Source organism: Jaculus jaculus, chromosome 7 (assembly GCF_020740685.1).
Source record: "Jaculus jaculus isolate mJacJac1 chromosome 7, mJacJac1.mat.Y.cur, whole genome shotgun sequence".
Classification (NCBI taxonomy): Eukaryota; Metazoa; Chordata; class Mammalia; order Rodentia; family Dipodidae; genus Jaculus; species Jaculus jaculus.
Window position 1 is genome coordinate 113959454 of NC_059108.1, and position 25660 is coordinate 113985113.

Consider the following 25660-nt stretch of genomic DNA (forward strand, 5'->3'; position numbering starts at 1 on the left):
ATAGCCAGTGTGGCAGTCATTGGTCTCATGTGGCTGGTGAGCACTTGGACATGTGGCTATTGTAACTGAGAACCATTTTGAACATTCTATTAAGGTTTTTTTTGCCAAAGTTTGTGTTCATACATGTGTGCAGATGAGTGTGGAGGCCAGAGGACAACATGGGTTGTTGTTTGTTTTTTTTCTTAGGAATGTTTCCCTCCTTTTTTTTTTTTTTTTTTGAGACAGGGGTCTCTAATTGGCCTGGATCTCCCTAGTTAGGCTAGAATGGTTGGTCAGTGAGCTCCAGGGATCTTTCTGTCCCTACCTCTCTAGCACTGGAATTATAGGTATCCACCACACATCTGGAATTTTTACATGGATTCTGGGGATTGAACTCAAGTCCTCCTACCTGCAAGGCAAGCGCTTCACAATGAGTCTCCTCCGCAGCCCATTTCATTCAATCTTCATTAACTGTGCAGTAGCCACACTGGGCAAGTAGCTGCAGAATTAAGCCATTAAGTTCTCCCAGATGAGTCAGTCCGATGTGAGGCTGGGGATACAGGGTGTGTGGCTGAGGTACATGAAAGGGAGTTTCTGTCTCTGACCGGCCAGAGACCATTCAGAGATTAAGAGAAATTTTTGACTGGCTGAAGCTATTTTCACCAGCCTCTTACTGACCATACTAACTCTTCTTGCCTTTCCAGAGGATTCCCTTTCCCTTGTTCTGTCCTTCAGTGTTTCTCAGTTCTTAGTTCAATCTAGCAAAATGAATTTTCCAAGTGCCTCTGCAGAGACTAAATTGAATAGTTGGCCGGAACACTATTAAGTCCTCTCCCTCAGGCAGAACTAAAATTTACAGTAGAGACATTGGCAGATTTACCAGCTTTACCCCACATCATCTGAAGTCATTACCAGGTTCACAGTGCTTCCACGCCTCTGGGACAGGCATAGTTCCTGAGTGATTACATTTGAGCCCACCATCTTATTATCTTTGTTCCAGACAAGGTCGTCCATATGTGTCAGAATCTGCTGGAAGTCTTGTCACAGCAGACACTGTGGTTGTTGAGTAGAGGGCATTTGTGTTTCTTCTACGTTCTGAGGAGATGCCAATGTTGTTGGTCTAGGGGGCCTCTCCTGAAGGACCACAGCTGTAGATAAGAAGTCATGGAGAGGGGCTGTGATGTGGCTCAGTTGGTAGAGAGTTTGCCTAGCATGCATGACACCCTAGGTTCAATCCCCAGCACCACATATACCAGATATGCTTGTAAGCATGTCTATAATCCCAGCACTCAGGAGGTGGAGGTAAGAGGATCAGAAGTTTAAGCTTGGGCTGGAATGATGGCTAAGGCACTTACCAGCAAAGCCAAAGGACCCTGCTTTGATTCCCTAGGACCCATGTAAGCCAGATGCATAAGGTAGCACAGGAGTCTGGTGTCTTACAGTGGCTGGAGGCCCTGGCATGCCCATTTTCTCTCTTTCTCTCTCTGTCTCTCTTCCTGTTTCTCTGTTGAATAAATAAATACAAATTAAAAAAAGAAGTGTAGGCTCATCCTTGGCTACATAGCAAGCTTGAGGACCACCTGTGGTACATGAGATCCTGTCTTTCAAAAAGGCAGGGGTAAGCCGGGCATGGTGGTGCACGCCTTTAATCCCAGCACTCGGGAGGCAGAGGTAGGAGGATTGCTGTGAGTTTGAGGCCACCCTGAGATTCCATAGTGAGTTCTAGGTCAGCCTGGGCTAGAGTGAGACCCTACCTCGAACCCACCCCCCCCAAAAAAAAGTCAGGGGTATTTTCCCTTAGACTAGATAATTGACTTCACTCAGGAACACGACATTTGGAACAAAGGTGCACAGAGACTATGACTATGGGAAAAGGTACAAAATATAGCCTCTCCCCACAGCTTTCAGAAGGATCCATTCTGCAGACTGGCAGTGCTTATCCTCCAGAACTGTGAGTCAGTAACGTTGCGTGGTGCTTTGTTATAGCAGCCATAGTCAACTAATCCACCTTTGTTATAGCAGCCATAGTAAACTAATCCACCTAGAAACTAGAAAAGGTCTGAAAGCCAGCATTAGGTGGGGACCCAGAGCTATTCTCGTTCCTGGACCTCCTCAGTGTTATTTGGCTTAGTCTTTTGTATTTATTTATTTGAGAGAGAGAGAGAGAGAGAATTGGCATGCAAGGGCATCCTACTACTGCAAACAAATTCCAGATGCATGTACCACCTTGTGCATCTGGCTTATGTATGCCCTAGGGAATTGAAGCTGGGTCCTTTGGCTTTGAAAGCCTTAACTGGTAAGCCAACCCACCAGTCCCTGGGTTAGTCTGTTGTTTTTTTTTTTTTTTTTTCTTCAAGGTAGGGTCTCACTCTGGTCCAGGCTGACCTGGAATTAACTATGCAGTCTCAGGGTGGCCTCCCATTCGTGGTGATCCTCCTACCTCTGACTCCCAAGTGCTGGGATTAAAGGTATTGTGCCACCATGCCCAGCTTGGGTTAGTCTTTTGAATAAACTTCAGAATACATGTTCTTGGTTTTTCATAAACTGGCCATAGAAAGTTTCTGTTGTCAGATTCTAAAAGAACTTTAATCAAGACATAAGAATATTAGTTAAAATGTTTCACACAAACGCAGAAACCTCATTATAAATATTTCAAACAGAGATAACATAGAAAGGGAATGGGTTACATTGGTATGAAAAGACCTCAGAAGCTCCAGATGGATTTTAGAGATTATCAGCAGCAGGAAGCTCTCTGGGCTTCTGGGCTGGAGAAACAAAGGGAGAAGATGGTGAAACAGAGGCCAGTGATCTGGAAGAAGCTGGAACCTTGACAGACAAGTCCAACAAGGGAAATGCTGCCACTGCCAGAGGCATCACCAGGTGCATCTCCGAAGAGGAGGAAGACCCAAGTTGCTTCCTTCCTTATGTCTCCAATCTCCCAGAAGTGTCTCCCCATGCTGGGAAGCTTCAAAAGGATTCCCTGTGAGACTGAGGACCACTGGATACTGTGGAAGGATGTTACTGACCTTATCACCAGCCACATATCAGCACTGTTCAACTCTGGAGTTCTCTTCTGTTTCCTTTAAGGTTTATTTTCCCTATTTATTTATGTATTAGAGTAACATAATATGTGCACACAATAAAATTTCTAACCATCTGTTAAGAATAGAATGGTGGAAAGAATGTAAGGGCCTGGATATCCATGATGTCACAGTGCCTGACACTACCTACACAAGACCATTATGGAGGAAAAGATGATGACATCAAAATAAAAGAGACTGATTAAGAGGGGGAAGGTGTATGATGGAGAGTAGAGTTGCAAAGGGGAAAATGGGGGGGGGGAGGGAATTGCCATGGCTTATTGACTATAATTATGGAAGTTGTCAATAAAAAAAGGGAAACAAAAAAGAATAGAATGTATCTAACTACATTTTTTTATTAACTTGTTCCAAAGTTAGGATTGACATTTATGAAGTAATCTTCATGGGAAAAAAAAATTTGCAAATGATCAGAACTAGCATTTCTGAGCTCCATCCTCAGCCCTCAGATTTTTTTCTACATGCCTCATCTAATATCCAAAAATCTTGTGAAGTTTGACTAATAACCCCGTCTTATAAGTAAGGAAACTGAGGCTCAGAGAGGAAAAGCTGCAATATAAGGAAAATTGCAAGGATCAAAATGATCAAATGGTACAAACCCAAACACAGGCTCAGCATACCACCGTCACTGTGGAGAAACACCGAGCTGCTCTCTGACAACACATGCCAGGCAATAAAGCGTTAATTTTCTCTGTTGATGTCTCATTTCCTCCCCTAAGTAAAACCTTGTAACCAGACCCAGTGAAGGTTATTGTGAAATACAATAATATACCCTGTGAAGCCTTTCCCCCTACCTCAACTTACAGTCAATTCTCAATGTTCCCATGGATTCCTAATTAGTAGGCCATTATTATTGGGTGAGAGAAGATCTGTCGTAAGATCATTCCAGAGCAGCAGCAGTTGTCTAAAAATAAAAGGAGAAAAAAGGAAAATAAACCCTTTTGATTCAGAATATAAATTGAGCTAGACAGAATGGATGGTTTTCATGGCTTCTGAGAATAACTTCTAGAAAGAATTGAATAAAAACATATATAATGATTGTATAAAAATGTGTGTGGTGTGTTGTGTGTGTATGCACACACACGTGCAAGTTCCTTTCTGTCTCCATAGAAGTGTTGAAGCCTCCTCTATTTCCAGGTTTCCAGACCGCATGTCTGATGCTAAGGAGCCATCTTTGTTTCCCTTGGTTACCAAAGCAACAGTGTGTAGAGATCAGTTTAAATTCATTATCACTTTCAGAAAAACATGACTTTCAGACACAGTGCCTTAGATGTATTATCTATATTTATAATTACTTGGTAGAAAGCTCACGTCTGCACACATGCACATTTCTACACTTAGGCTATTGTGCACACTGCTGTCGTGTATATATGAGATCAGCCGTTACATAGCACACCCTATCATATTGTCATTGAGAATGGTTTTTTTTTCTTCAGGCAAGACTCTATTATTGAAGAGCCAAGAAAACTTGCTGTAAGACGATTTCTCTTATAAAGTCACTGCTCTGAGCATGTCTCAATAACACACTTTTATCTATAAGGATAAGCCTTGCTTTATATAAAGCCTCTACGTTCAATTTATTGACTCAATAAATTTCAGGCTCACTGATTATATTTCCATCTAAAAGCTTTCCGCAGTTATAAAGTTTAGAGAGCTTTTAGAATCATCTCAGGTCAAGTTTCCTTCTGAATATTTTTCCACAGTGAACTGTGCAATACATTAAGCTACCCATTAGCTAGAGAATCACTGGTTGTACCCTTGATCTGATGGCCAAAGGAACAATTTGTATTGTCTGTGTTCCACTTAAGACAATATTTGAAATGGACAGGATACCCAAAAAGAGCAACATTCAAAGTTATCCTCCTTTGGGGGAGGAAAATGGGTCTGGTTTGGAAAGAATGGGCTTGTCAAAAGAAAATCAGAACTCAGCACTAAACCATCTCTTTCAGCAAAACAAAGCATTTTCCTCTCCTGAGATCCTCAACTAGTTCCAGGAATATTTTCATTTGAATGTAGTTAGTGTTTCAAGATGAAAGGAGAAGATAAGTGATAAGATTTCTACCAACAATTAGGTGAAGTTGTTTGAAATTTTACTTGTCAAGCTTCATTTCCTGAGAAACAAAATCTTAATTTGCTAGTGGAAATGGGTGTGTGAGCTGATCTTTATTCATGATTGAAACACACCAGTGACATTGACAACTTGGATAAATACTTCTTTTTTTAATGTAAAAGGACATCTGGGCACTTGTCCCCATGTTAGTTTTTCATAATATCTGGTATTCATTGAATAATAAGGTAATGCTACAAAACATTTCTGTGCATTAAAAACAAAATCTGCCACAAGGGTCAGCAGACTGCCACACACCCTTTGCTTACCTTTGAATACACATTTGTAGGTGTAATAAGACAAAGACAATCCTTAAAGGATACAGTATGTCTGCTTTAAGGTCTCAAATTTTTTTGAAGGGAAAAAACGTAGGAAGTGTGTATGGGGAAGTGTTGTGGATTTCAAATTTTATGTACACAAAATTACTAAATTTCCTAAAAACTTTAGGTATGCATGGTATCTTCGGGGTGAAAAGTCACTGGAATGGGAAGTCGCTGCAGGGATGAACAAAAGCATGGCTGCGCGATCGTGCTATCTCTGCAGTAGCAGTAGGATCCGGGTGAAGTGTGGCGGTGAGCGACTGTCTCTAGTCTATTACGCTGCATTTTTATTAGTGACAACCACTGGCTATTCTGTCAGTTCGTCCCGCGGAGCTGTTACCGGTTTCTTCTAGGTCGCTCGGTCTCTGTTGAAAGGGCAGAAGGAAAGAGAAAAATAGTAAGGTGAATGGAACCAAGAGTGATTGGTGCATTGGGATGCCTCCCTTTCGGGGACTGGAATGGTTTCATCTTTGGGGACACGGGGAAATACCAGGATCGTATTGACTCCGGCAACCTATGAGTGCTAAGAATTAGTTGCTTTGCGTGAGGAAGGCAGAAAAAAGCTTTAATGGACCCTTCCCAGTTGGGGGCAGGAGAGCCTGCTCGGTCAGCAGTGCTTGGCGGGTGCACACCAGCCCGAGAACCCTCGGCAGCTCCCCCAGCCCGCGCACTGGGCGGAACACAGGTCAAGTCAAGGGGCAAGACCGCAGGGTGCCCCTCCTGGTCGCCCAAGCCGTCCGCAGCTCTGCTTCACAGCGACCACCGCTGGCACTGGAAGGCGAGAGGGCGGGGAGGGGGCGGGTCCCTTCGGGGGCGGGGATAAGAGGAGGGGACGGAGGCAGAGGGTGGAGGTATCTTCGGGAAATGTAGTTCGTCTTGGCGTAGACAGCGAAGCTTTATGGACTTCTCTGGCACGGTGAGAACTACAACTCCCAGAAGTCCGCGAACCCAGGCCGGGGAGTCCATGCGCAGTGGGCGCCACATTGTATCCTATCAGGCGAGGAGAGGGTGATGTCACCTGCGAGTTGGTAACCTACGAGCGGCTGTGAAGGAAACTGTTTAACCGGATCCCATTGTACCCGGAGCTCAAGAGCCGCCTTTCCAGCATGCAGGGGCTGCTCAGGTAAGGGGGACGGCGCCGTCTCGCCTGCCACACTCATTCATGAAAGTGGCACCGCGCGGTGGCGCGGGGGTGGGCGTGCTGCTCCGGGGCCGGGCGCTGGGTTCGAAGCGCGCCCTCCTTGCTGCTCTGCCCGGAGCTCTCGGGCGGGTAGGTAAATATTAAACCCGTCCTTCAGGTTGGGTCTGGGTGGGAACGGGACCGAGACAAGCTCCCAGCTGCCAAGCTGGGGTTTGGAAAATGGCTGCAGCGTTGCACAAAACGGGGAGAGCCTGGAGCTGGGCGCCCCCCGAGGACGGTGGTGGTGGTGGTGGTGGGGGTCCCTCCTTCTTTTCTTCCCGAGGCGCTGGGATGGAAAGTAGGGGGAGTCGGCCGGGTACCACTCTCCGCTAGGACGCCGGCTCCCGGGGCTGCGGGCTGCGGGCACTGCCGCTGCGGTCGGGAGCTCCTGGCCTTACAGGCTCCGAGGGGCTCGATCCCTACGCAGACTTGCTGGGCACCGGGATAGCGGTGCCGGAGGGTGGGTCTCGTGAACCCGTCCACGTCCGAACAGAGCCCCCCCACCACCACCTCACTGTCCCTTGCATCTTCACCGCCAGCCCCGCTAGGAACGGAGGGCTTGTCTATGGTTCAGGTAAAGGCTTGTGAGCTTAATTGACGAGAGGAGGGAAGCGAACCGTGGTGGCCGGCCGTCTGCAGCGGGTTCTCGGCACCGCCGAGGGCTGCACGGCGCGCTCCTTCTCCCCGGGGCGCATCTCAGACTTGCGGGTACTGAATCGCTCCCTCCCCTCGGCGAAGGACACCGAGGCTGGACGAAGCGCCGGCCCTTGCGGCTCTGGGGTTCGGTGGTGTCGGAGGTTGGCTGTGGGACAGCGTGGGTGGATAATCGGGTTTACCCAGCTGGTGCCGAAAGCCAAGCTGGTGCTTGGGATGGGCTTGTCTTCTGACCGAAGACGTGCGCGAGGCCTGACAACTCAGACGTCCTTTGAATTTTCTTTTTCCCTGTTACCTTTATTCGTTCGTTTACACACCCACTCATCAGACCTTACCAAGGTCTCTTTGCAAGTTGGGGTGTGCTCTCTGTCTTTTTAATATATATATATTTTTGTATGTTCAGTAGATCCTTGTCTTCCAACCTCCTCTCCCCCTTCTTTAACCTCGGGGAAGCATCTAGAGCAAATGCCACCCGTAACCGTTTAACTCACATTGAATTGAAAGATACTTGGGATTCGACAGGACCCAGTGAATTGAAGCATAGTTTGCCTGCAAGACGAATCCGGTTGCCATGGCGATTCTGGCCTTCGGAATCTTCGCTGCTGGCACTGCTGTTTCAATTCGTTGTAGCTCTGCGGGCAGCTGGGAGGGCGTGGCCGGTGGGTGTGGCCTAACGTTTGCCTTGGGCCCAGCTGCTCTCTCTTCCTCACTCCTTTCCCAGTTCTGGGGGCGCTCCCCATTCTCTAGTAAATAGCTTGGACACCCGACACAGTTCTTGGATCCTTTTCCTGCTCGCGTGCCGACATATCTGTAAACGGATTGTCTGGGGCTTTGTTTCCGAGGCAAACTCTGAAAGTTACAGTTTGGAAGGTATCCTTTCACTTTCAAGCTAGTTGGCCCTCCACCTCCCCTCCCCCCCCCCCAGGTTAACAGAGATAAAAGCATTGGAGGAAGCTAGCTAACTAGCTTGCTGGCTTTCTCTTTTGTTTCTTTCTTTTAATATTTATTTGAGAGAGAGAATGCATAAGCGCGCCAGGGCCTTCTGCCACTGCAAACGAACTCCATACACATGTGCCACTTTGTGCATCTGGCTTTACGTTGGTACAGGGGAATCAAACCCGGTACCCCGACCTTTGGGCTTGACAAATAAGTGTTTTTAACCACTGAGCAATCTTCCAGCCCAGAGGCAGCTTTCTTAATAAAGGCTGACTTCCCAATTCTGCTCTGAGATCTAGCTCCCTGGCCACCAGTAAAAGGTTCCCAGTTGGCCCTAGGTGCTGTGACCTTTAAGTGATGGAGCAATCAATAACTGAAGTTGAAATTTGAAAGTCACTGCCATTCCTGGTGATGTTCATAAAATCTGAACACCAGGTAGCAGGTGTTGAGTGAGGCTCTGGAAGCTGGGGACTGGAGCCATGGGGACTGGCTCTGGCTGCCTTCTTACTGGCCGCTCTGCTCTGAGGTTAACCCTTCACCTTTGTCTTCTCATTGGTAATGTGGGGAGAGGAGTACAGAGAATTCCTAAAGTTCATTCTAGGTGTAAAATTGTATGGTTCTTACAAAAGGACTTGTTCATTGTTTCCCCTTCCCAAAGTAATTTGAAGATAAGGCGATTAGACCCAGCTTCTGATATTGTGCATTGAGTTAGTATCTCTGAACCTTACACATTACAAAATAGGTTGGCTCTTGGGGGCATAATTACAAAGCGGACAGGCAGCAGCATTACTATTTTATTTATTTATTATAATATTGTTCATACTACTACTGTTATTTCAGTATCTAGGCTTAGATGTTGTGATTTAAGATGATGTATTTTAAAATATCTGCACGTGTGCTATGTGTCTGTGTGTGAGTGTGTGTGTGTGTGTGTGTGTGTGTGTGTACTGTTGCGTGAGTGCGTGTGGAAGTTAGGGGAAGCCTCGGGTGTTGGCCCTCCCTCACCTTCCTCCTCGCTAGAGACAGAGTATATTGTTCGTGCCTGTGTGTGCCAGGCTGGTTGATTAGCAAGTGCCTCACATCTCTCCATAGAAGAGCTGGGATTCTGGACTTACTACTATGTCTGGTTTTGCATGGGTTCTGAGGGTTTGAACTAAGATTATCATGCTTGCACAGCAAGTACTTCGACCCATTGCCAGCTCCCCAATCCTGGTTTCGAGATTCTTGATGAATGCAGTTATTTGTAGTTAAATTGCATGAACAGTCATTAAATTGAGCAAAGAATTTTGTTTCCTGCATCTCCTTACATTTTATTCCCAGTGCATTATCTCACACAGATGTGTGTGTGTGTGTGTGTGTGTGTGTGTGTGTGTGTAGTGTCTATGCATGTGAATTCATGCATAGGTAAATGCTTTGGGTGTGTGTGCCAAGTGGTTACAGATAATCATCTTGTCTTAAGTAGGTGGTTACATCCCCTTGAGGAAGCTACCAGAAGCCACCACTCTTTGTTTTTTGTCCTAGAATTTATCACCACAGGAAAATGTCCTTCATTCATTCTAAACACTTTGAGGGTTGGGTCTTTGTCTTATATTTCCAGCATTTAGAGCAGGTCTTTAGTAAGTATTTGTGGAATGAATATTATTAAGTAATAGAATTGATTTGAAATCCAAGGTGATTATTCCTTCTCTTGATATTTATGTCATTCATTGTAATAGTTCCCCTTAGTTTTCTGTCAGGTACTTTCATCTCAGCTTATCCAAAAACTCTTGTGTAGTATAAAGTCCTCCCATAGGCTTAAAATATGGTCCGTTTCATACATTGTTACTGTATGCTTATTTACTTTTGGAATGCATTCACCCACATAGACTCTTGCTTTTCTAGTTACAATTTCTTATTATTCCAAACTAAACATTTCTATCAGTTGTACTCTCCTTGGCCCACATAACTGTCCCATGAGACTATGGAGAAAGACGAAGGCAAAGATAGGGAGAGACTTTTGCCAGTCCATCATTGGCTCCCAGAAGAGCTGGGAGGTACCCATGCTTTCATCTGGGATACAATTATGCTATAAACAGGATCTGCTGTCCCAGGGAGGTGGTAGGAGAGAACATTTGTCCAGCATTGGTAAGGTTGTTTCTGGATCCTGTGGGCTTCCCAGTGTAGATAGTGATGAAGCAGGTGGATCCCATCCTCACGTGGCGTTTGCGTCCTGGCTCTGTTTCCTAGCTTTTGTGGACAGTTCTGGGTATTGAGAAAGTGTCTGGGGGTGGTTTTATTTGAGCTACTTTGCTTTTTATAAGGCTCCTTTTACTATTAGTACTGTGGTTCTCAGGATAAATAAGGTGTTTCAAAACAAAACACAATTCAGACTGAAGCTGTTTCTTTTTGTAAATATTTGGTGGCTGGCTTTGACTTGAGAATTTTAAGTTCTTCTGTGAAAACACTTAAAAGTTACAGCTGTTGGGTCAGAGGAAACAAGCCTTTTTACAAGCCTGCTACCTCCGAGAGCCTCAGGTGTTTGGTTCAGGAATTGGTCAACAAATCTTGTCACTGCTGTGCCAACCCTGGCATCCTATCCTCTGGTGTGTCCAAGTTTACCCTTATAATGAGTGCAGCGGGAAAAGAAAGCAACGCTGGCAATGTAAGCTGGTACATTTGTTTTCATCACAGGGCACAACAGTCAAAATCAAAGTGATTTTTCCTCTTTGGATGAGGACTGTGAACTGCTATCACGTATTTTGGCATCATTTCTAATTTGGTAGAGGGAATCTTCTAAGTTAACAGTATAAGTAAAATACTCAAAGCATCCTTTCTTAGTGGTTTTCCTGGAAGTTCAAACGCATAGAAGCAACTGATTACATAGGTACCATTTATTTAATTTTTGGTTTTTCAAGATAGGGGCTTGCTCTAATCCAGGCTGACCTGGAATTCACTGTGTAGTCTCAGACTGGCCTCTGCTGAGATTCAAAGTGTGCACCACCATGCCTAGCCCATAGCTACTACTGAAGAACATGGTATCGAGGCCTGTTTCTGTTTGTGGATTAGGAGTGCATCTGGTTGGCAGGACAGACAGGGCAGGCTGGGGTAGGAGCCGAGGCTCCTGACATTACATCTACGTAGCAGCTATAGTCTTTTATGTAGACTGTGGCCTAGGCTGCTGGTAGGGAATGAAATGGAAGGATGGATCTGAAGTGTCCCTCCCCCTATCACTCCAATCCCCTGATTCATTAGTACACTGCAAAAGGGACAGATGACAATGAGGTGCCAGTGGATTTTGGTGACCTATATTGCATCCCAGCTGACCAAGGGAGGGAAAAAATAAAAGCTTTGTTTACCATTGCTCTTGTCTCTGTTGGAGGAACCGAGAGGGTGAGCATTTCAGTGTCTACACTAATGGTGTCTCCAGTGGTATTGCAGAGTGAGTTGAGTGTTGAATTCTGGAGCACAGGCCTCCCCACGCCCATCCCAGTTAACCTGGGGTTAGGAACTATGTTCTCAGCCTTGCTGCGTTCATTTTCCTTACTGATATTTCAGCATATGGCTCTGCTGCAGTGGCCCCTCTCATGTGGAAATTCTTGGGCTTTCCGATCTAACGTGGCCGCCAAAGCCCCCGGAAGGCTTGTCTGCCTTGTCCCTCAGCGTTGCCCCCTTCCTTCTTCAGCCCTTGCCCTGGCTGCAGACCCCTAGAGCTCCGGTAAAACTGACAGCACAGGGAGGCCCTTTCCTCAGTCCAGCCCTTTCTCATGCTTCACATGGGCTGCATCATGGATTCCCCACAGCTCTGTAAAGCATTATTATCACCATTTTACAGATGAGAAAACTGGGGCCTGGAGAAGGCAGCCTGATTCTGTCCCATATATTACTTGCCCTTTGGTTTCCCAGTATGCTATTTCTTCCCATCCAGCTTGGGTTGGGGGCAATCACTACTTCCTTTGTGTGTCTCTTCATTCTTTTATTTTTATTTATTTATTTGACTGAGCAAGTGAGAGAGAGAAAGGCAGAGAGGGAGGAAGAGAATGGGCACACCAGGGCTTCCAGCCACTGCAAACAAACTTCAGACGCATGTGCCCCCTTGTGCATCTGGCTAACGTGGGTCCTGGGGAACCGAACCTGGATCCTTTGGCTTTGTAGGCAAGTGCCTTAACTGCTAAGCCATTCCTACAGACCTCTCCATTCTTTATTTTTAATTGTTTTTGCTTTTATTCAAGTTAAGAGAGTCTCCTTAATTCTTATTTTAATTTATTTATTTGAGAGAGAGAGAGAAGAAGAGGAAGAGAGAGAGAGAGAACGCATGTGCCAGGGCCTTCAGCAAATGAACTCCAGATACATGTGCCACTTTATGCATCTGGCTTATGTGGGTCCCTGGGAATTGAACCCAGGTCCTTTGGCTTTGTAGGCAAGTGCCTTAACCGAGAAGCCATCTCTGCAGCCCATCTTATTCTTTATTTTTTCAAAAATATTTTAATTTATGTATTTGTCAGCAGAGAGAGAGAGAGAGAGGAAGGGGGAGGGAATTAATGGGTGTGCCACTGACTCTGGCTCCTGGAAGCGAGCCCCAGGCACATGTGCCACTTTGTGTGTCTACTTTATGTGGTGCTGGGAAATCCAGCTGCGGCTGTCAGGTTTTGAGAGCAAGCATCTTTAGTTGCTGAGCCATCTCCCAAGTCCCTGCGTGTCTTATTTCTAAGACAGTGTTGGATACATACTGGCTGTGCTTTTAAGGTGTTTTTTTTTTTTTTTCTGGAAAAGAAAATATTATATGAGATTAAAAATGTTGTATTTGGGGCTGGAGAGATGGCTTAGCATTTGAGGTGATTACCTGCAAAGCCAAAGGACCTAGGTTTGATTCTCCAGGACCCATGCTAGCCTGGTCAGCCTGGGCTAGAGTAAAACCCTACCTCTATCCCCCACCAAAAAAAAAAAGAAAAAAACTTTTTTAAATTGTTGAAAAAATGAATGTTATATTTAGTATTTGATAAACTTTTTAAATCATTCTCTCTTTTTTTTTGGCCAAATGAAAGATATTTCTTGAAGAAGGAAATATTCTTAAATTCCAACTTTAATAGAGCCTGTTAAGCTTTACAGCCTTTTTATTTTATTTATTTATGAGAGGTGGGGGGGCAGAGAATGAGTGTGCTAAGGTCTCTAGCCACCACAAACAAACTCCAGACACATGTGCCACTTACGTATCTGGCTTACATGGGTCCTGGGGAATCAAACTTGGGTACTTAGGCTTTCATGCAAGCCTCTTAACCACTAAGCCATCTCTCCAGTCCACTTTAGTGCCTCTTTGTTAGTTGAGATAACTTTTCATTGGGTTGAACCCCTCCTCTGGTAACAAACCTTTCACCCAGTAAAAGGTCAGAGAAGCCTGCTTTAATAGGCAGGAGGGCTTGCAGCACCTCAGTTTTCCTATGCTTTTACCATAAATTGTGTGTGCTCTTTTGAAGCTCTTTTGAAAAGGAGATAAAAACTTGAGCAGTAGTTAAACAGGTAATCTGATATTGAATGATCTTAGATAACAAAATAATCCCCGCCCCCAAGAGAGTTTTATTTATGATTTCAGTGTAGCAAATTTGCTGCCAAATAAGCAATTGTAATTCTTTTAAACCATAGTTACCATTGTGAATAAATGTGGAAAACTAGGGAAGCAAGTTGGTGTGACTTCCTGACTCCCAATAGATCTTTTCCTTTTGGCATAAAACCGAATATTATGTCACATTGGTAATATTTGATGCAGACAATTGACTGAAACAAAAACTGGGTAATTTAGGGAAATAATAGGAAAGCTGTGTCGTGATAGCACATTACCAGGAAGAACAAATGGAAACATAAAGCTTGTTAGCTATTAGGAATATTATATGAATATTCATATAATAGAATATTATATGAAACATAATATTCACTGGACAGACATTAACCTTGGAAGCTTTTATTTAGTTTTTCTTTTCATTCATCTCGTTATACTTTCCTAAGTGTGTCACTCACCTTAGCAGGAGGAACCTAAGCTCATTCTGTTCCACTCTATAAATTGCACCAGAAATGGAGTTGGACGGTACTTGAATGTCTGCTGGGCACACAATTAGGGTCACCTATTAAACTGGCATTTGTCCTTTTCGTTTCTGAGGAAAATACCTTCAGTGCAGCTGGCAGCCATTGCCTCGGTGATGGACTTTTGAGTTTAGACTTACAAAAATAGATTGCCCAGACCTTAGTATTGAGCGTGGTGGGTCAGTGCAGGTGCTTATATTTTGTTTTATTTTATTTATTTATTTTTTGTTTGTTTTGTTTTCAAGGTAGGGTCTTGCTGTAGCCCAGGCTGACTTGGAATTTACTATGTAGTCTCAGGGTGGCCTCGAACTCAAGGCAATCCTCCTACCACACGTACTGCCTCCTGAGTGTTGGGATTAAAGGTGTGCGCCACCATGACCAGCTTATATTTTATTTATTTGCTTAATTTAGTGATGCACAAGCCAGGTCAAGGGCATGGTGAGCTATGCCCTTGTTTTGGAGCCATGAGCTGCACCTGTAACCTTATCATTATCCTACTCTTGGCTGCAAAGGAGAGCAAGACTGAATAGTACACTGTGGATACTTCAGAGCACAGTGGTCAATGCTAGGGGTGTACGAAGGTGCATTATAAAGTGGACTCTAGAAGTCTTCATCTCTCAGACCCTGAAAACATTTGTCAAGGAATTACTTATATTAGTTGAGCCTGTGCAAAGACTGGATCAGAACTAAAGGCAGCTTGCCCAAGCCCACAGTCTTTGTCCTTTTCCCCTTTCTTGGAGGGATGACAGGTGTCATCAGTGTGTGCATTTTGGTGCCACTTCTGAGCTTTGCCCACCCATAAAACTCCAGCAGATTTGTACCTGAGAAGAAGAATGGTGGTCAGCACTATTTGCCAGAGAAACGGGGGTGTTTAGGAGTGGCTAGGCTTAAATCACTGTTTCATAGCAGTTTGGAAAAAAGTTGAGCAGTGGAATGTCTTGACAGAAGCTAAGGTAGATCCTGAAGTTCTTTAACAAGGTTCGACCAGGTGCTCTCCTAAATCCTGAGAAGGTATTATAGGAGTGCTTCAAGAAGTTAAGAAGAAATGGACAGCTTGAGCCCTCTAATGGACCTTAACTTTATTCTGGACTCTTGAAAGCTGGTGGATGTGTGGTTATAGAGAATGCCCTGCTGTTTGGATCAAAGCAACCATATAGATTTTTTGAAAAACAAAAATACAGATATCTGGGCTAGGGATATAGCTCAGTTAGTAGATGGCCACCTAGCATGCAGTAAGGCCTGGGTTCAATCTCTGGCCCTGCATAAAACCAGGCATGGTGGTACACACCTGCAGTCTCAGCATTTAGGAGGTACAGGCAGGAGGAGTAAGTTCAAATTCATGTTTAGCTATCTAGCAAGTTCAAGGCCAGCCTGGGCTACATGAGACTGTCTCAAAAATCAAAACCCCAACAAACCAAAATATAAGTACAATTAATTCAATACTAGTGGGTGCTATTTGATTTAGGATAATTGTGGCAAAAAAGAAACAACAACAACACTTTAAAAAAAAATATTATTTATTTGAGAGCAGAGAGAAAGAATGGGTGTGCTAGGGCCTCCAGCTACTATAAATGAACTCCAGATGCATGCACCACCTTGTGCATCTGGCTAATGTGGGTCCTGGAGAATTGAGCCTCGAACCAGGGTCCTTAGGCTTCACAGGCAAGCACTTAACCGCTAAGACATCTCTCCAGCCCAACAATACTTCTTTGTTCCTCCATCCTGTTTGTGTGGCAGCCATGCCCACATGCATAAGTCTCCCCTCCCCTCCCCCACTCAGCTGCTCAGCACTGGTAGTCATTTGAACTAAAAGTCTGAGAAGGTGAAGAAAAAATAAATGCTTGGAATCAAAGCCAGTGGCCAAGGCTGACTGCAACATGTTTTCTGAAGGGTAAATCAAAAGGACTGCTTTTATGTTTAAATATTTTTGAAATCAAGAATAGAGATTGGATTGGACTAGAAAAACTCTATGACCCATTTAAGGCTTTAGATGCTGTGAGTAGGTAACACCTGTAGCTAACTGAAGTTCCATGGCTGTGGCAAGGAACTGTCTTGCCTGTGACATTTCTGTCACAGGGTTGATTACACATGAAAATTGAGCCACATATATGGTATTTTAAATTTGACCCAGTTTCTTCTTGGGTGTTACCCAGTCACCTGCCTTCTGTACTCGGCCTCTCCCAGTTGCACCCACTGGGTTGTAATTTCCCAGTCCTGCTGTCAGGGCTTCCCAGCAAGGCCAGTGACTGTCCCCAGTTGGCCAGGTTCCATATCAGGGGAACCACAGTCGCTTACCTTACTAGGAAGCGGTCTTCCCTGAACCCCCCAGCCCAGAACAGGGAGCTGAGTGGCCTGGACGAGAGCATAGCTCACATCGCAGACCCCTGTGCTCAGGTGGCTTTCTGGTGGAACAGGCTGAGGGCACTAGGTGGAGGGGAAGACAGAGGGAGTTACTGGATTTCATTTATCTTATCACCGGTTCCCCTCTGCATTGCCTTTGTTTGTTCTGTCTGCTTGCGCCAGGAATTCCTCCAACAGAAAGCATGCATACACCAGGAGTAGTCATGTCTGGGCTTCCTTCTCATGTTTCTATTTGCTGATTCTACTTTCTTCTATGGCTTGATCTGAAAGGTGGTCTAGTGGTATGGGACCTGCTTTAAAAAAAAAAAAAAAGCAAGCAGCAAGAAAGAAATGTTTCTGTTGTGTAGAAAAGAGGTTTTGAAACCCAAGGTCCCATGCATACTAGATTAAATGCGCTGACACATCTGCACACCCCCAAGAGGTCTTTAAAGAGGGACTTGAGACAAAAAGGTTAATGACTTTTCTGTGGGAGAAAAAGAATAATCACAAGTAAGTTTAAATTTAGCATTGGCGTATGATGTTTGGCAAGGGATTCAGCTATGAATATTTGATGCCGTGCATGGAATCTCTTCACCCATTGGCTGGTACTGTGCAGTTGCACAGAGGAAAAAGGTAGTGCCACTTGATGCTCATTCAGATTTGGGTAACCTTAGTGATTGCTTTATACTTACTGGGCCTCTGTTTCCTCACTTGTGCGATAGCGTGTTCACAGAGAAACGTGCTGGGTGAAAATCCCACAGGGTTAATTGCTAGGAGAGCAGGATCATAAGAGAAATGAGCTTACTTATTACATGACATTGTGCAATATGGTGTGATAATGTCCACTGACCTTCCCTGTCCATTTCCTCACGTTGCCTCCTGTCCTGCATGTGGACCAAAAGAGTTCTTGTTCTTAGATAAGCTAAGCCTCCAAAGCCTGATGCCAAGTTTCCTAACTGATCATCAGTTCTGGCAATCTCATAGGATATAAGGGAGGACGCTAGACATTGTCTTTCAGTGGTCATCCCATTCTGTTTAAATTGGTAATCTCCTTAAACCAAGAGCCAGACTGCCATGGTCCACAGGCTGCATTTTGCTGCTTTTAAACATGAAATGACTTCACTGAGCATTTATGCTCTGATTGGTCACAGGTCTCATTCTTGTCATCTCTGCACAGCCACTTAGTTTGTGTGAGACTCCTTTACTTCCTTTGAAGGCATCCAGCATAAGATTCTCATTTCAAACCAAATGTCACGAGGACAAGTCTCTTCCCAGGCACACCCCGCAGTGGCCTGCACATGATGCGTTCTTGCCCTCTGAGCCTGGTTTCTCAACTTCAGCCCTGTGGAGAACTGGGCCTGGATGATTCTATGTGGGGCTGTGCTGTGCTCCACAGGGTGTTTAGTAGCACCCCTGGCCTGTATCCATGAGACACTTACAGCATCTCCTCTCCTTTTGTAGCAGACATGGCCAAAAACCTCCTACAGGGTAAAATCACCCTGGTTGTGAGCCAGTTGATAGATTTTTAGATGGCCTGAGAACTTTAAACAGTAAACCAAGCTTGCATGTTTAAAGATAAATTGGATTTCATTTGGGAAACCAAGCTGCCCTGCTGTTTTTATTTATTTGGGCAGTTGGTTAGAGCCAAGTAAAGGTCAGTGGATTAGACCCTTTGGGGTCACCTCTCCGTTCTTCCATGACCACAGCCTGGGAGGCCAGCCACATTTTAAGGACATGTCCTTGGTCACAACAGGGGCCTCTGTGAGACACTGGTGCTGTGTCAGGGCAAGCCCACCAGAGCCAGCAAATAAACAACTTTGAAGCCATGGCCTGAGTTGGTAGGTCAGTAATGTTATCTCTGGATTAGGAGGACGGGGCTTTGGAGAAAGGAAACACCAACTCTGTCATTATTGCCAAGGGCCAAAATGATTTTTTTTAAAAAATAAAACAAGCATTTAGCCTTTTAAAAAAAAATGACAGTTTTATCTCAGATCACGAGAGTGGGAAGTGCCCTGAAAAGGCACCCACCCCAAGAAGATTGTCTTTTAAACTTGACTCGAAAACTTGCCTTTTCAGTGTACAAAGAAAAAATGTTAGGTTTTAATTAACCAGCCTAAGCTCCCTTTTTGAGCAGCTTATGCAGAGATAATGCTTGGGGGGCCTGGTTTCAGTTAAACGTAAACCAGAGTTCCTGCTCAGAAGGTAGGTGGGACTTTACAGGGCATCAACACCCCTTCTTCTGAGGCTTCCATGTCTACTCTTAGTTTTCTAGACTAGACCGGCATTGCAGATTTCCATGGTGGATTTAAGAAAGACACGTGCCTATGGATGTTGATGCTGGACATCTGGGGCCTCATCTCCAGGATTCTCAAAGGTCCCCAGATCATGCCGACATAATGAGAGAATACCAGAAAGGCTTAGGTTTGAGACATGTGGGTCTGGCTGCAACTGTATGCTGCCACTGGCTGCCTGGTTGTTTAAATATCTAGCTTTGTTTTAAAAGTTTTACACCCATCTTGTGTAAATATTTTGAGTTTGTTCATTTAAAATTTGGCCCTTATGAAAGGAAACATCTTTGGCATGTGATGTGCACTGTATATGATACATTGGACATAGATTTAATTTAAAGACCTATAAGCTTATATATGTCATGCGTTATCATTCCCCAAGGTGTTTCTCCTGAATCCTATATACCATAATCTACTGTTCTCCCCTCCCATGGATATCTATATCTATGTCTGTCGGTCTATCTATATGCATCCTGAACCACCCAGTCTCAAATGCTCAACACCACAAGCTTGCTTGAGATAAAATTGGATGGGAGAGTAGTCATGGGTATTGTCCTAGCTCTATTCTAGGAAAGGATCTAGAGTAATCTAGAAAGACTCTAGTTTATTTCACAGCTTACTCTGACTCTGTGAGCTTTCCAGCACATTTTGCTCTGGCTTTGCAAAGGTGGGTGGGTTTGTTTGCTGGTTTCCTACCTGAGCCTGTGCAGTTTGACAGCACCACATCCCCAAGAAAGATCTTGTCTTTAGCCCAGAGTTATAATGAGCAAGGAGAGGGAGAATAGAATAAAGTGTTTTGTTTTTAAAGACAAAATTTCAGACTCAGATTTCTAGCCAGCATAGCAGAGACAAGAAAATAAGTTTTGAAGAAAGATATACAGAGTGATTCATGGACTCTCCCATAAGTCATAGACGCAGCATCTTAAAACATCATTCACTTGTACCTTTGTCATGTAAAAAATGTTTTTATGTTGGGTGTGGACATTTCAGAATGCTTTTTTATGTTCTTAGAGAGGCACCTTGTCCTGTTTTACTTTGGAATATAGATGTCATGCTCTACTTAATTACAGCTTTGCTTGTCCTCTGTCTTTGGTGTTTGAAATAAACCTGATCTTGTACAGTAGGCAAAGTCCCTAGTGAAAGGTTCTTTGCTTCTACTGCAGGCAGTCTTGTGATTTTCTTTTCTCTTTTTTTTTTATTAGTTTAGAGAGATTTTATTAGATTAAGAGAAGGGAAGAGGAGGACTACAGAGCTCCTCTGTCCATGAGAAGGCAGGACTGGGGTAAAGCCCAGAGTACAGAGAACTTCTGTCCACGTGAAGGCAGGAGGGGGTAAAACTCAGAATGCAGACAGCTCCTGGCCCAAAGAAGGTAGAAGTGCGGGTAGAACCCTGAGTGCAGAGAGCGCCTGTCCATGAGAAGGCAGGAGTGGGGAGAGTCCAGCGTACTGAGAGCTCCTGTCCATGAGAAGGCAGGAGAGGGGAGAGTCCCGTGTACTGAGAGCTCCTGTCCATGAGAAGGCAGGGGTGGGGAGAGTCCCGCGTACTGAGAGCTCCTGCCCATGAGAAGGCAGGAGTGGGGAGAGTCCCGCGTACTGAGAGCTCCTGCCCATGAGAAGGCAGGAGTGGGGAGAGTCCCGTGTACTGAGAGCTCCTGTCCATGAGAAGGCAGGGGTGGGGAGAGTCCAGCTTACTGAGAGCTCTTTCCCATGAGAAGGCAGGGGTGGGGAGAGTCCAGCTTACTGAGAGCTCCTTCCCATGAGAAGGCAGGGGTGGGAAGAGTCCCACGTACTGAGAGCTCCTGTCCATGAGAAGGCAGGGGTGGGGAGAGTCCTGCGTACTGAGAGCTCCTGCCCATGAGAAGGCAGGAGTGGGGAGAGTCCAGCGTACTGACAGCTCCTGTCCATGAGAAGGCAGGGGTGGGGAGAGTCCCGCGTACTGAGAGCTCCTGTCCATGAGAAGGCAGGGGTGGGGAGAGTCCCGCGTACTGAGAGCTCCTGTCCATGAGAAGGCAGGAGTGGGGAGAGTCCAGCGTACTGAGAGCTCCTGTCCATGAGAAGGCAGGAGTGGGGAGAGTCCAGCGTACTGAGAGCTCCTGTCCATGAGAAGGCAGGGGTGGGGAGAGTCCCGCGTACTGAGAGCTTCTGCCCATGAGAAGGCAGGCGTAGACTACAGCCCAAAGCACAGAGCGCTCCTGCCCGTGAGAAGACAGGGGTGGGGTAAAGCCCCATGGTTTTCTCACTTGGAGCATCTTCACCTTTTCTTTTTTCTTTTTTAATACTTTTATTGTAGAGAAAGAGGAGAGGGTAGAGAGAAAGAGGGAGGGAGAGAGAGAGAACATGCTTGAATGCATGAGCCAGAGCCCCTTGCCCCTGCAGATGAACTCTAGATGCACTGGCCACTTTGTGCATCTAGCTTTACATGGGTGCTAGGGAATTGAGCCTGGGCTGGCGGTATTGCAAGCATCTGCCTTTAACCACCGAGCCAACACCCCAACAAAAATGGTTTTTATGCAATTCTAAAACTTGCTTTTTCAGTGTACAAGCTGAAAATGTTGTCAGGTTTGAATTAACCAGCCTAGGCTCCTTTTCTGAGCCTCCAATTCAGAGATACTACGTGGGAGGCCTGGTTTTGGTGGAAATGTAAGCCAGGGTTCCTGCTCATAGAGTAACCCACCTCCAGATTTTCAAAGGAACCAGTTATAGGTAATAATACTGCACAATCCCACAATCAGTTGGTCAAATATGTATTAAATTGTCTTATCTCCTCCTCTACCCCAGTTATTCCATAAGTGCTGAGTTTTATTCTTGGATGGCCATTGTTTTCTAACCAAATTTCAAGAAATTTGCTAGCATGGCATTGGTGTTGAAGGAAAAATTAATGTTAAAAAAGGAGTATGTGGAGCTAGGGAAATGGCTTAGTGGTTAAGGCATTTACCTGCAAAGCCTAAGGACCCCGGTTTGATTCTCCAGGACCCATGTAAGCTAGATGCACAAGTGGGCACATGCATCTGGAGTTCGTTTGCAGTGGCTGGAGGCCCTGGCGTGCCCATTTTCTTTCTCTCTGCATCTTCCTCTCTCTCTCTCCCTCAAGTAAATAAATAAATAATTTTTTCTTAAAAAAAAAAAGGAGTATGTGGCTTCCTGGGGGATTGATGAAAGTGTAGTGGTTACATAGTTTATGAATGAACTAAAGGTCACTGAGCTTGAAGTTTATGGAATGTAAATTGTATCTCAATGCAGTTTTCTTAAAAAGACAGACTGAGTAGAACCCTAGAAACACGTTTCCCAGTGTTACAGATTGTACCTTTCCTTTGGTTATCTTCGTGTACATCTCAGTTTTTCCCCTTAGACAGATATAGTCTATGGACAAAGAATAGCTATGGTAAATTCTTAACATTCATAGAACACCTGGAATTTGGAAAGGTTTGTTATATGTTGTGGTAGTAAGCTCTGACCCATGTTGTTTTCTTCTATCTTCTAATCATGAGCTAGGGTACTAGAGGATCAAACCTTTGTTGTATACTTGCTGTGATGAGAAAGTTGGGTTTTGGTGATACATTTGCTATAGTCACATTTTGCTTTAAACTTCTTCTATCCGGTTATTTTGCAGGACTTTGCCAGTGTAGAAACCTCCACAGTATAAAAACCACTCAATATGAACTCTTGCCTATGAAGCTATGTGTTGATAGGAAATATTTCATTTGTCAGCATCATGTAGCTCAAGGGTTCTCATATTAGATGCATGTTCCTCTGAGAAACTCTGTTGTCAAAGGGAAGTAGATGAATGTTTAGGGCATCTTTTGTTTTATTTTTAATTTTTTAAAAAATTTATTTGAGAGCGACAGACACAGAGAGAAAGACAGATAGAGGGAGAGAGAAAGAATGGGCGCACCAGGGCTTCCAGCCTCTGCAAACGAACTCCAGACGCATGCGCCCCCTTGTGCATCTGGCTAACGTGGGACCTGGGGAACCGAGCCTCAAACCGGGGTCCTTAGGCTTCACAGGCAAACGCTTAACCACTAAGCCATCTCTCCAGTCCAGGGCATCTTTTGGAAATAGAAGCCCACATGCAGCAGTAGGCCTTGAGATCCTCCAGTGCTATTGAGCTGTAAGATGGCATCCAGGCACGTTGGTTTTATTACTGCATAGCTACTCACCTCAAACTTAATGGCTGAAAATGACAGAAGAGAGAAGTCTCGGTAGGCCCTGGCTGCATTCTCTGAAAGAGTTTCAGTAAACTAACTTTCAGGTGTCAAGCAAAACTGCCATTTTCACCGGGGGTTCAGGCGATCTTCTAGAGCCACTGGTTGTCGACAGAATGTAGCTCCTCATAGTAAAGGACCGAACACTGCTTGGTAGCCATGGACCCACTGCTTTTTGTGCCTTGAGGCCACCCACAGCCTCATGGACTCAAGTTGGCGGGTCTGTGTCTCTGCCAGCAGGAGCATCTCTGTCTGACTTTCTTTTCTGTAGTAACAAACCAGAGAAAATGCCAGCATTAAAAGTCTTGTATGACTAGGCCAGGCTCACCCCAGACAATCGCCTTGGACTATGGAACTTGACATCGGTTTTGAGAGTGGTGGCTTGTCATGGTCATAGGTTCTCTCTGTGGGGAGTTACGTGAGGACAAGGGTAGTGAGCTTCGTTTAACTTTCTGCCTTGTCAGATAACACACATATTCGTGATGACTATTAAAATGGAGGCCTGGAATTTAAAACTGTAGAAATGTCCTTCTAACCGCTTTCCATCTTCCACGTGCCTCCCCGCCACCCCAACACAGTGCTGCCCAGTGCTATTTTTCTTGTTTCAAGTAAAATGAAAGCGAGCTTCTCCACACTTAACTAGTTTAGTCTGAGAATTTCCACATACATATCCACTGTGTAGCCCTTTACCAATTCATTACTCATCTTATCTCTGCCCTCACCAGCTTTCCCTCAAGTTGGAGATTATTTTAAAGCAGGGTCCAGATATCAGCTAACCCTATCGGAATACTTTTCACTTTAGTATATATCTCCAGGAAGCCAGTGCTCTTTTGAAGCAACTGAAATCTATGATTTTATCTAAAGTTATAGTTAAAATAGTGTATATTAAATTTTCAGAATCTCCAGACATCTAGTCAACTTATTTATTTTTCTCTTTTTAAAGCCTTCATTCAACTCAGTATTCAAATAAGCTGTACATGGTGAGGTTTTGCATGTCCCTGTCTAAATCTCATATATTTCCCCACCACTTGTGACAAAAACTGCATTACTTGTTCTGCAGAATTTCCCAGAGTCTGGAACTTGGGGTGGAACTGTGTCTGTAAGTTAGTAAAAATGGAAATGATTGATTCCTCATGCCACCTGTTTGGTAAGCAGTGTGGAGGCATTCCTGAGTGGATTATGTTTAAGTAGACCTGTAGAAGTAAGGACATGGAGAGAAGCAGTTTTGAGAGATGTCTAAGTGTTGCAGACTGACAGCGAATGGATGAGTTGAAATTTTTTAGAAAATCTGTAATGTGCAGACGCGTTAAGCGATATTTGGATTTTCAGCTCTTTAACCTGGGCATTTTTGTTCAGTTAGGCTTTAGCTTCCTGATAAGGAAACAGAAACTCTTAAGGCAGAAAAGTATTTCAGATTTGTTTTGCAAAGAAGCCAGATGTTAAAAATTTGAGGTCATAAAATAATTACCGTTTTATAGTGTGTTATTGCTAGTTATTTTGTATCTGTAGGCGCTCTCAACACATGCCCTTTGTTCTCAAAGGACATGACATATCCTTAAAATCCTCACTAAAGGAATATTTTGTTGTCAAAAAATATGATACTTGTATTGGAATCATTTAATGTGGTTGTCACTGAAAGAAAATGGAAGAGACTATCTAGTTTAAACTTCAGTTTGGAAGGAAAGCTAACCCTGGGTTGGGACAAGGAAGAGTGTAACTAGGAACAAAAGATGGCAAACCTTCTATAAAGGACCAGCAAAGAAGTGTTTGAGGCTTCGTAGGCTGTGAGGTCCTCGGCAGCTAAGTGCCATGCGGTGCAGTAGTGCCATAGACCTGTGTAAACGAGTGGGATCGTCAGTATGTATGCCCATGTGTACACAGTAGAGAACGGTTTACAGAGCCCTGCCTTAGAGTACTGTCTCAGTTCAGAACAGTTATGTTCGTTGCCCTGTGATCAAATAAAATTTGGCATCATATGTAAATAGTTTCATAGGTAGAGACATTGAATTTCTTATTTAGGAGAGAGAGAGAGAAAGTGGGAGAAGAGAATGGGCACACTAGGGCCACCAGCCACTGCAAACAAACTCCAGAAGCATGTGCCACCTTGTGCATCTGGCTTACGTGGGTACTAGGGAATCGAACTTGAGTCCTTAGACTTCACAGGCAAGTGCCTTGCCCCAAAAGACTTTCTTTTTTTTTTTTTTAGTTTTTTAAGGTAGGGTCTCACTGTAGCTCAGGCTGACCTGGAATTCACTATGTAGTCTCAGGGCGGCCTCAAACTCTTGGTGATCCTCCTGCCTCTGCCTCCCAAGTGCTGGGGTTAAAGGTGTGTGCCACCATACCCAGTTGACTTTTTTTTTTTTATTATTTTTTTTATTTTTCGGGGTAGGGTCTCACTCTAGCCCAGGCTGACCTGGAATTCACCATGGAGTCTCAGGGTGGCCTCGAACTCATGGCAATCCTCCTACCTCTGCCTCCCGAGTGCTGGGATTAAAGGCATGTGCC

At 44.6% G+C, this 25660-nt stretch overlaps 1 protein-coding gene across 2 annotated transcripts in view; it reads left to right on the plus strand.

The window, feature by feature from the left end:
- Window positions 1–6479: 6479 nt before the first annotated feature.
- Window positions 6480–25660, plus strand: part of Daam1 (dishevelled associated activator of morphogenesis 1) — a 179607-nt gene continuing 160426 nt past the window's right edge. For both annotated transcript variants that reach the window (XM_045154021.1, XM_004649229.2), the window contains exon 1: window positions 6480–6627. The gene's annotated coding sequence lies outside the window, so the exon portion shown is untranslated. The remainder of the gene's footprint in view (window positions 6628–25660) is intronic.